At 42.8% G+C, this 12,078-nt stretch overlaps 1 protein-coding gene across 32 annotated transcripts in view; it reads right to left on the minus strand.

The window, feature by feature from the left end:
* SORBS2 (sorbin and SH3 domain containing 2) overlaps positions 1-12,078 on the minus strand; it is a 327,753-nt gene that overhangs the window by 162,322 nt on the left and 153,353 nt on the right. For 2 of the 32 annotated variants that reach the window (XM_066631535.1, XM_066631536.1), the window contains one exon: positions 11,750-11,839. The exons of the other annotated variants lie outside the window; for them this stretch is intronic. The gene's annotated coding sequence lies outside the window, so the exon portion shown is untranslated. The remainder of the gene's footprint in view (positions 1-11,749; positions 11,840-12,078) is intronic. 32 annotated transcript variants of the gene reach the window in all.

Here is a 12,078-nt window from a genome sequence, read left to right on the forward strand (position 1 = left end):
CACCACTACTTTGGCTTGCCAAAATGTAAGCCACCCCAAACATGAACTGTATGCATCACAAAAGCATTCAAAATATTATTGTAAAAGAAACCACCAGCTTCCACCACCATTAAAGACTAAAAGCACATTTGGTACATACATGGTGCTAAACACACATCTAAAAAGATAAGACATGAATGAGACAAATCTGTGCTGGGCATCACACCATTATACTCAAAAGTCAAGACTGGCTGCACTGCCCTGCTGAGTGTGGAGTTGGTAAAAAAGACAGCACACATAGGTTTCCTGCTATATAATGTGCAAAATGGATCTGGAATTCCTGTTGCAAACCACAGGTTTGTTTGCCTGCCCTCCCTCTGCCTTCCCCACTTTCTTTTTAAAAGATAAAAGGCAGATTTATTTACATATTTACCTAGAAACCCTTTAGACACAAGAGTGCTTATTCATAAAAAAGCTCATGTATCACAGGAAATATGAATATGCAAAGTATCCAACTGCCAGAATAGAGGAACATCCTAATACCATGGCAGGAAGGGAGATGTTTAGTCACTTGCACAGAAGCTATTAAACTCAACATTAAATGAGGAAGAGAATAAAGAGCCCAAATCCAACAGCAGCAGAATTCAGTGAATAAAGCTCAAATTTTAAGGCAGAGCTTCCTAATGGGATGACCCAGATGCCTACACACTTGTAGAGATGTCTGACTGCAGCAGATTCTGCTGAGGCCCCTCCATCATTTGAGCTTCCACCTCCCTCTTTTCTTTCGTTCCCCCTCCCTCCACCTGTTCCGCTCTAAAGACTCCAGGAAGCAAGAAGCTTTCTCCCACCTTTCCTTTTCCATTCCCTTCCTCTCCTTGCCTGGCAGGATTAGAGGAACCAACAAAAGAAGGTGGAGGCAGTAGCAGTGGCTGCAGCTTCAGGGAAGATGATGGCCCAACAGCTCCTGACACACAACAGGGACCCCTCTGTTCTAAGGATTCAGTTGCATCAGTATTTGCACCCATAGATCAGAACCCATGTTCAGTCCACGGCATGTCCAGGTAGGATCAGAAAAACCTCAGACAAATCCTGAAAAACTACTGCCAGTCAAAGTGGCCAATCCTGAACTAGAGAAGACCAACACTCCACCTGAACCAGTATAAGTCAGTCTCATAAATTCATATAAGATACATTAGTTGGGCTGAATGACTTTCATACATACAGACCCCCCCCCCACCTTCTGTACTGCTTCCCACTGATAGAAGTTCATACAAAGATCAAACTGATGGTTAAAAAAACAAAACCCTGCTGCATATGTAAATGAGGTGATTCACTAGACCTTCCTAGAAGAAGCTGACACCTGCAGAAAATAATTTGCTTCACAAACAAGACATTCCAAAGTAGCTACAACTCCAAAAGAAGCACTCAGCATCAGCAAGAAGGGGAGAAGGCACGGGGTTGGAAAACTCACTGCTGCTGCAAATATTCTGCAAATATTCACCTTTTCCCTATGTCTTCAAGTAATGGTGCATGCTAAGCAATTCAAAGACCCATCTGTGAACCAAAGTTCATGAAGCACAAATGTGTTGAAGGCTGTCAAAAGGAAAAAAAATTAGCAGAGTCAACTTTCTAACAAGGGATCAGCAGTATGACAGGAAACAGGATAAAGATTTTCCATTTGCAAAGGGTTCTGCAGCAGCACCTATCAAATATGGATGGTAGAAAACGGAAACTTTTAACAAAGGGCCAAAACGATGAGACAATGAAGAGTTGTGATCAATTTCTCAATGCTTTCATTTCTGGAGAAAGCACACTGGGGTGGGGTGGGGCCGATGGCAGCTCCAACTCTTATCAGAGCACTAGTGTGAGGGAAGGGGTGCTGACTTCTCTGCCTGCTGGTTATCTGACTGACTTCCCCAAAAGCATCAATCAGTTGTGCAACAGCAAGAAATTAGTGGAGATTTTCCATTAATATATCTCATATGATTATAAGAGACTGACTTAAACTGTTTCAGGAGGACCTTTGGACATCTAGCTCAGTAGATGACCCCAAGAAATAATGGTACTGGGGACCCACTGTTGATCCTGCCCCCTCCCAGGACTCAAACTGCCCATTTTCCCTACCTCTTGTGTCTTCACAACAATCCTGTGAGGTAGCACTCAAGAGCAGGGCCAGCCTTAGGAGCTGCAGGGCAAGATAGCAAGAAGAGGTTGTGCAGAATTCTATCAAGAACTCAGTTTTGATAAGGTAGTACCATTACTAGATTAGATCCAAGCCCTCTCTTGCACAGACTTTGAAAGTTTGCTATGACCCCTCAAATGAGGCTTTGCAACCCCAGTGGGGTCACAACCCACAGGTTGAACAACATCGTCCTAGTGCATATAGGGTTGCACTCTTAGGGCCCAATCCTATCCAACTTTCCAGCACCAGTGTAGCCTCGATGCAGCTCTGAGGTAAGGGATCAACTGTTCCTATACCTTGAGCAGGCCTCTGTGACTGTCTCCCCACCACAGGAGGAAGTGCATACCCTATTGGCACAGCTTGCACTGGCACTGGAAAACTACATAAGAACATAAGAACAGCCCCACTGGATCAGGCCATAGGCCCATCTAGTCCAGCTTCCTGTATCTCACAGCAGCCCACCAAATGCCCCAGGGAGCACACCAGATAACAAGAGACCTCATCCTGGTGCCCTCCCTTGCATCTGGCATTCTGACATAACCCATTTCTAAAATCAGGAGGTTGCGCATACACATCATGGCTTGTACCCCATAATGGATTTTTCCTCCAGAAACTTGTCCAATCCCCTTTTAAAGGCGTCCAGGCTAGATGTCATCACCACATCCTGTAGCAAGGAGTTCCACAGAACAACCACACGCTGAGTAAAGAAATATTTTCTTTTGTCTGTTCTAACTCTCCCAACACTCAATTTTAGTGGATGTCCCCTGGTTCTGGTGTTATGTGAGAGTGTAAAGAGCATCTCCCTATCCACTCTGTCCATCCCCTGCATAATTTTGTATGTCTCAATCATGTCCCCCCTCAGGCGTCTCTTTTCTAGGCTGAAGAGGCCCAAATGCCGTAGCCTTTCCTCATAAGGAAGGTGCCCCAGCCCCGTAATCATCTTAGTCGCTCTCTTTTGCACCTTTTCCATTTCCACTATGTCTTTTTTGAGATGCGGCAACCAGAACTGAACACAATACTCCAGGTGTGATCTTACCATCGATTTGTACAATGGCATTATAATATTAGCCGTTTTGTTCTCAATACCCTTCCTAATGATTCCAAGCATAGAATTGGCCTTCTTCACTGCCGCCGCACATTGGGTCGACACTTTCCTGGATAGGATTGGGCCCTTAGTTTCCTTCACAGCTTGGATGCTGAACTACTTTAAAGGGCAAAACTACACATGCCCAGGAACACACAATTTGGCTTGGAAATTCTTTGTTTTGTGTGCTAAGTGGTGCATCAGGCATATGCATGCAAAATACAGGCAAACTGTGCGGTGGTAAGGAAGCTATAGAACTTGTCATCTGCTACAGTCCTGAACCTGATCACTCCCTGTCCCGCTATTTGTCAAATTTATTTATTTATTTATAGGAGAGATTTATCTCCTATAAATAGCGCAGAGGGAGCAAGTGATCAGGGTTGGAACTGTAGGGGTGGGCCATTCTAAAGCCCTCCACTACTGGTTCTCCTTGTTTTGCACATGAAATGCAGCACGTTTAACACACACACACGCGCGCGCGCGCGCGCACATACACACAAAACGGAAAAAAAAACTACCAACTAAATTATACATTCTGAGGCATATCCAGTTTGGTCCTGTACAAAGTTCTAAAGCTTCCTTTCCACCACACTCTTTGCCTGCATTTTGCATTCATGGACATGATGTACCACTTAGCACACAAAACAGAAAACTTCCAAGTCAAATTGTATGTAGTTTGGACATATTGAGTGTGAGGCTAGTCATAGCTCATACACAAATTGACAAACATGTTCTGCTATTACACCTGAACTGGGCCACTGAGTTTTCTGGAAAAATGATACTTCAGGGATTTCCCTGCATCCATCAGCTGTGATAACAATAACAACAGGTATTTATATACCGCCTTTCTTGGTCTTTATTCAAGACTTTATTCAAGGCGGTTTACATGGGCAGGCTTTATTTAAATCCCTTATTAAATAGGGATTTTTACAATTTGAAAGAAGGTTCTTTCTTTCAAGAACCACTACATTCAGGTGTTTCATTCCGATCTGGCTTCACATTCTGGCCTCCATCCTCCTACGCTCAGAGCAGATGGAATAGCTCGGCTTCAGCTTGTCAGCTGCTTCAAGGTCGCACGGTGCCGGTGGCCTTGAACTGGCGACCTTGTGGATGTTATCTTCAGGCAGACGGAGGCTCTACCCTCTAGACCAGACCTCCTGCCCGTGATGTAGGTTGCATTAGGGAATCTTTGTGCAACTGTATTTCTTTCCTCAGAATGCTATTGCTGGCAGATAGAGGAACAGATCTTATTTTTTTAAGCCACACTTCAGTCCCTCATGGCAACTGGTGTGCTCTGGCACATAGCTTGGAAGTTGCTAATTTACTCCTACGTGTAGAGGAGTCTCTCTGTCATGTGTAGAGGTCTCTCTGTCCCTCTACTGCCCATATTTTCTGTTAAATTCTATTAAAGCACTGAACCTTTCACTGTAAGTCTGCTTTCTGGATGTCACCATAACACATTCTAAAACTCATGAACAGGCTAAATTTCAGAATGAATTATTCCATTGTATGGAATTACAATAAACATTTAATTGAAAAGTATGGTTCTAGCTGGCTGAACGTGAATGTGAATACTACAAACATTTTGCATTCCACACCAGAACTATATTTCTCAAAACAATCTTTTCACAGATTATATACTGTGCTAATTAATTCTAAAGTGTTATTTTTATAATACAGGAATAGCTAAAAAAGCATAAGTAATAAGCAAAATGTAAAACATAACAAAATGCAAACATATTGCATTTACATAAGCAATATGTAACATTCAGCTATCCAAAATTGATCTTTTTCATTAGATACATGTTGGAAAAAGAAAACCTTCAGAATCGTAAGAAAAAACCCATAACGGAATAGTTTCCTACAAAAATTAGTAGGCAGACAGACACTATTTTAAATTATTGGTTAACAGGGTGACCCTTAGGAAAACCGGGAATAAATATACATCAGATCTAATAATGCATACGGAAAACACTCAAACACCAGGGCCTGCATGTCACACCCCCAGTGTCCATATGTTGGACATAACATAAAATAGTATGCCATGCATGTCTTTTCCATGAACACCTGTCATTCAGCATTTTCATTCTCCCTCTTCCCTGCTCTGGTCACTCTACTTTAGAAGGTATGGATCTCATGTTACCACATAAACACTTTGGCACATGTAGCCTTTGGGAAAGATCCAAACAACCACAAGGAGAGTTTCCACTAACGAAATGAGGCCTTTCCAGCCTCTAACTTCCTACTGCAGACCTTGAACCTGAGAAGCTGCTCCTGCAAGTTAGGGCTCCTCCAGGACAGATTGGAATATAATGGCTTCAACTACATGATAATTAGCAGAAATGAGAACCACTCCTTGTGCAGGCATACCTTCTCTCCACACAGGCAGCTCTCTGAATGCCACCCATTAGACACATGGTAGGTGGAGACGGGAAAGGGGTGCAGGCCTGGTAACGTCACAAACAGGTGCAATTCCATTATTTTATTTATTTATTTATTCATTCACTCAGTTTGTACCCTGCCTTTCTTCCCAAAGGGTACCCAAGGCGGCTAACAATTAAAATACATAAAATTAAAATACATAAAGAACTATAAAATACAAATAAAACTATAAAATAGACAATAAAAGGTAAGCAGCAGCAATGAAACCACTATTTAAAACATTAAGTGAATTACTGAAAAAGCAGCTATCATACCCTCGTACAGGGCATCAAAGGCTCTATGGAATAAAGATGTCTTCACGTCTCACCAAAAGGTTAACAACAAAGGAGCTGTTCTCAGCTCAAAGGGGAGGAAATTCCACAGTACAGGCGCCACCACTGAAAGGCCCTATTTCTGAGAGGTGCCATCCCCCTGACCTCTCTTAATGGTGGCACAACCAAAAGGGTTCTCTCAGATGACCAAAGACAACAGACTGAACTGTATGCCCCATAGTCCACCAAACTGAAAGCTATGCTACTAAAGTAAAAAGATAACTCAAACTAAAGTTTACCCCTTTTCATTCAGGGTTAGCAAAGTACCTTCATTCTGTTTATCCTATGTTCCATACTTCACTGTGACTGCCTTTAAAAGTGACTTGGAAAAACTTATAATACAGTTCAGCTCTAGAGTTATGTATCCTATGGAACAGTATGTTATTCATAAACAGCATTTTCATTAGGCATTTTCATAGGAGTATTCATGACTCATGCATCATGACTTATCAGATCATTCTCATTCCTTTCAGATGCCTGACAAGATGGCATTTCTGTGCAGACATTCACTGCACTATATTCTCAATCTTTCTATATTGGGCTAATGGTGAAATATTCATTATGCCAAGGTCTCAAGTGATTCACCAAGGGACCATTCCAATACATCTCCCCCAACAGGAGTACTTCTGAATAATTTTTGTGGAGAACACACACACAGTGTTAGAATGGAAAAGTGATTTCTATTTTGCAGGACCGACCACACACAGGATAGCATGCCAGTTCCCCACTTTCCTGCAAAATTCATGTGGGTTTTTTCATTGATTTATTTTCTACATAATCTCTGAGGATTTTCAGTCCCAACACAATTTTCTTTGCATACCTCTCCATAAAAATCATTTCAGATTGTTCTCATCCTGAAAAAGAACTTGGAATGAGCCATTCCATTAGACTAGAGCAGGGGTGCCCAAACCCCAGCCCAGGGGCCACTTGCAGCCCTTGGGGTCTCCCAATCAGGCCCGTGGGGAGCCCCCAGTCTCCAATGAGCCTCTGGCCCTCCAGAGACTTGCTGGAGCCCATGCTGGCCCAACAGAACTGCTCTCAGTGTGAGGATGACTGTTTGACCTTTCACCTGAGCTGTGGGACGAGGGCTCCCTCCGCTACTTGCTGTTTCACATCTGTGATGCAGCAGTGGCAGCAAAGGAAAGGCTGACCTTGAGCTACTGCAAGACCTTCATTCATTCATATAAGTTCCATCTCTAATAAATTCATGTATGTAAATTTATTCAAATTTTAAATGTAAATTAATTTTTTTTCCCGGCCCCCGACACAGTGTCAGAGAGATGATGTGGCCCTCCTGCCAAAATGTTTGGAACCCCTGGACTAGAGATATCAAAATGATATCAAGCGTTGGTCAAACTAAAGTATACCAAAACCAAGTTCACACTGTTGATCTCATCAGAGGCAGATGCTGATACATCAACAGTTGCCTTGCCCAATTATCCCAAGGCACTGCTCCTGTTCACAGCTGAAGTAAATGGATATAATCTGGAATGAGCTTTTAAAGTTCACATCTTTCATTAACACACATTTTATAATGCACAGTAACTAAGGGTGCAATCCTAAGTAACTTTCCAGCACCTGCATAGCCGCAATGCAGCCCATGGTAAGGTAACAAACATGCCCTTACCTTGAGGACTCCTTGACTGCCTCCCCGCAGTGCACACCACATTGGCACAGCTATGTCAGTGCTGGAAAGTTGGTTAGGATTGTGCCGTAAGTGTTCCTATGCCCCTTACTTATGCGTAAATCCTACTGAATACAATAAGATTTATTTCTGAGTAAACATTCATAGGATTGTGCTCTGAAGTTCCTGTTCCTAGAATGATTAGGTTAAAGGCAAAATCATACCTACAAATCATACACTCATACGTAGTAATTCACTTGGCAGCTCTCAAGATTTTCCTATGGAAATATGCCAATAGAATCCTGTCGAACAATGACTTTCCTCTTGGTGCAGAAGTCGCACCCTGTTCATTAAGATCATGAGATGCGCAATTTCCATATGGTACTGCCACTCATGGTCCTCTATCTTATTCAAAAAAGTCACTGCTTAATCTCTTATTCCCACTGGCCTTGTTGCCAGTGTTTCTCAAAATGTTTTTCTTAGTTTTTTTGTCACCAGGAAGTTTTAAAAGGTTACTCTTGTACACTTTAGATCAGGGGTGTCCAAAACCCAGCCCAGGTTCTCATCCTGAAAAAGAACTTGGAATGAGCCATTCCATTAGACTAGAGCAGGGATGCCCAAACCCCGGCCCGGGGGCCACTTGCGGCCCCCGGGGTCTCCCAATCTGGCCCGTAGGGAGCACCCAGTCTCCAATGAGCCTCTGGCCTTCCAGAGACTTGCTGGAGCCCGTGCTGGCCGGACGCAACTGCTCTCAGTGTGAAGACGACTGTTTGACCTCTCACCTGAGCTGTGGAATGAGGCCTCCCTCCACTACTTGCTGTTTCACATCTGTGATGCAGCAGTGGCAGTGAAAGAAAGGCTAGCCTTGCTTTGTGCAAGGCCTTTTATAGGCCTTGAGCTACTGCAAGACCTTCATTCATTCATATAAGTTCCATCTCAATTATATCCACCTATGTAAATTTATTGAAATTTTAAATGTAAATTAATTCTTTTTTTCCCCCGGCCCCTGACACAGTGTCAGAGAGATGATGTGGCCCTCCTGCCAAAATGTTTAGACACCCCTGCTTTTGATCAAGAGATTCAATTAGTGGGCTGAATAGCATTCATGGTGCCTACTGAAGGCCAAAAGTGATGTCATTCAGCATGAAGTGAAGTGCTGGGGATTACCAGAAATAAGCACTCCTTTTTCATGTGAGAAACCAACCTATGAACTCACTAGCTGCAAATGACAGCCGAGAAAATATGCAAATCTTGATCATATTTCAAGATATGGGAGAGCTCTGCTCTTTCAGCTGTACCACTTCTATGGTGGTGTCAATTCATAGCTCAGCAGCTGAGAGGTGCTCTGCAAAGTGACACCTTGGCCAGAGGCACTGTTGAAAAGGTGGCTTGCATGGTAACTGGACTATCCCACTGCTTTGGTAGTCTCCTTTCTCCCTCTCTCACCCCTCTTGGTCCACCACTTCCTCTGTACCATTCTTGGCTTTCTGAGATCTCCTTCTATCTCTCCCTCTCCCTTTACAGAACTGGTGCTGCTGAAAGGGCAGAACCAGGTAAGGCTAGTTATCACACTGGGCCACTCTTCCAGCAGTGACACCTCAGCAGAAGTACTGCTGCTGAAAGGGTGGCGTGCATGATAGTTGGGCTCTCCTATAATCACCCTTTCAGCAGCACCATTTCTACCCATTTTGCAACTCAGCAGCTGAGAGCACTCGATACTGGTGCTGAAGCCCAATTATCACATGGGCTGATAAAGAGTTTCTGTGGGCTGTATTTGGCCAGTGGGCCTTATGTCTGACACCCCTGCTTTAGAGCAATGAATTTCCACAAAGCTGAAACCAGATTCCAGATTTAACATGTTGTAAATGTGAGATCTGTTAGTAGAAGAAGCTAAACCAGTTTTTTATGATCCCAGCCACTAAAAATGCAGACCAAACCCACCTGCATAGCCTCTGTTCCAAGTTCTCTTGAATGAACAACTTCATTCATTTGTGCTTTAGAACTGGGTATTCATTCATACAATACTGGGAAAATGCTACTGTATCTCAGTTTGCTCACTAGCATCTATATGCATTAACTACAATACTGTTCACAGACATCTGCTTTATGTTCGTCATACAATCCTTGTCATCTGGTTCCACCTCATCACATCAATGAAAAGTGATTTAAGTTACTTCTCATTACCTCATTAATGCAGTGCAATGCTAAGGATAAGACCTGCCTCATTAACATTTTCCAGTCACATCCAATAGGATGTGTGGGAATCTCACATTCTGCTTCTGTTGCTCAGTTGTCACCACACAGATCCCATAGTCTCCTCTAACTGCATGAATTATCTTTAGACTAAAAAAAGTATAGTTAACAAATCACTGACCTACTTCCACCCATATCATTTACATTCAAAGATCTCAAGTAGATGCCACTGGCTTGGCTGCTTAATATTATCATCATTAGGTTTCAAAGACCATTTCTTCTGGGGATTTGATTATGTTAGAGAAATCAACTGCCTCTGAGCCCAGTTTTGGATGCAAGCTTGGCATAATGCATATCCCCAATTCTGGAAGTTCTCTCTTCTCCCCCCTCTTTAGTCCTAGGAAGTTTTACTTGTTCAATAATATTTATTTTAAGAACCTAAAAACAGAACTTCTTAAAATGCCAGCCTGGGTCAATATTCTTTATTACATCTGGAAAAGAATCAAGCAGATTTTGTTGATTTTTTTTTTACCTAGTCAGTATTCAGCCTTGTCTGGATGACTGCTTATATATTGAACATTCAGTTACAGCTGCCAGCTGCTTTTATTGAAATATGTTCTGACTCATTTATATATATTTATTTATATTTATATATATATAAATTTTATTTATTTATTTATTTATAAAATTAGTCAGAACACCACACAGCAAAGTTCAGAAGAATCTACATGAGTTTCAGAATTGGTTCATTGCAGTAGAAAAAGTAGCATGATAGCTTATAGTTATTTTCTTCCTTCTCCTGATGTTATCATGAGTAGAGACAGGGAAGCTTGCTCTCTCTTGCTTACAATGAGAGCACAATCCAAAGTGCTTGATATGGCTAACGTGTGGTAAGGCACATCTGCCAATGACTTGAGCCGGGTTGGATGACACAAGGATGCATGCTGGTCTCCCGGCACCAGATTTGGGCTTAGATCTGGTGAATTTGTGCCAGCCTAGAGAGGCTGGCATGGAGGTGTGGTGAGGGTTGAGAGAGAGCAGAACGGGGAGCATTTTGGGGTGGGGTGGGCGGGTAAGTGGAGTGGGCCCAGGAGAAGGGTGAGTCCAGCCAGTGTGACCTAGCCCATGTCCTAACACCCCCCCAGCAGCCCGGCACTACACTGGGCTGCTCAGACTTGTGCCAGTGATTTCCCTGCCCTGCAAATATCCTCAGTGCAGATCCGAGTATCCCCATTGAGGTGGCTGCCGAACTACATGGGATAAGGGGAAATAAATTCCCTTACTCCAAGTTGTGCAGCAGCCACCTCCTACCGTGTGCTGGCTACAGTGCAGGCCTGCCTGCCTGCCTGTTCCAGTGAAAGATAGGATTGGGCTGCCCATCATTAAAATTAAATTTTTTTAAAAAAAAATCACAATTTTCCAAGTCAACTAGAGGCTTGAAAAAGCAGCATCAACAGTGACAATTTTCAGATGCTTGGCTGAAGAGCTGCACCCAAGAAGATTCAGGTTGAGAAACAAAAGCCTACTCCTTCTGGGAAAGCCTTAATATAAGGCAGACCCAATGGAGTTGGGTTGTTGTCTCCCATCCCCAATTTTCCAAGCAGCAGTTCTTCAAGGAAGGGGAAACTAAGGAAGTCAAATCCTGCTTTTATTTTTTACTATGGAATGGAGAAAAATTTGGGGTCTAATGCTCACCTCACCTTTGAAGAGAGCATTACCTTGCCCCACAGCTTATTTGCCAGCTAAGGGCTACAAACCTATGTATACTTTCCTGGGAGTAAGTCCCATTGAACACAGTGTGTATAGGCTTATGCTGCGAGTCTGACTAACTTTAATGGCATCTCTCAGAATGATAATTGGAACTTGATTGGGGTAATTGGGACATGATTTGTTCCTGTAAAGAGTTCTGAGCTTCAATGGTTTCCAGAACTTACCAAGGAGATCCTTGGCTTTTGTGATGTATCACAACAAGTCACTCTTGCTGCTTCCTTCACCGCTTCTTTGAAGTTCTTACGAACAAGATTCTGGTGTAGGGGCAAATAAGAGCATATTAGTATACTGACTGTTAACATTTTTGTTAGTGTTAATTTCTTGTTCTTTGTGGATACTTATTTTGTGGCTGCCATAAATAGTAGCATCTTGACAGACAAATCTCAGTTGTACTCAAACCTAGAAAAATCCATTCTCTATAGCAAAGCTTTACCTTTCCCGGTTACCATGTATTTGGTAGAACTTCAACTGAATAAATTGATTTGGAAGCATG

This window comes from Tiliqua scincoides, chromosome 6 (assembly GCF_035046505.1).
Source record: "Tiliqua scincoides isolate rTilSci1 chromosome 6, rTilSci1.hap2, whole genome shotgun sequence".
Classification (NCBI taxonomy): Eukaryota; Metazoa; Chordata; class Lepidosauria; order Squamata; family Scincidae; genus Tiliqua; species Tiliqua scincoides.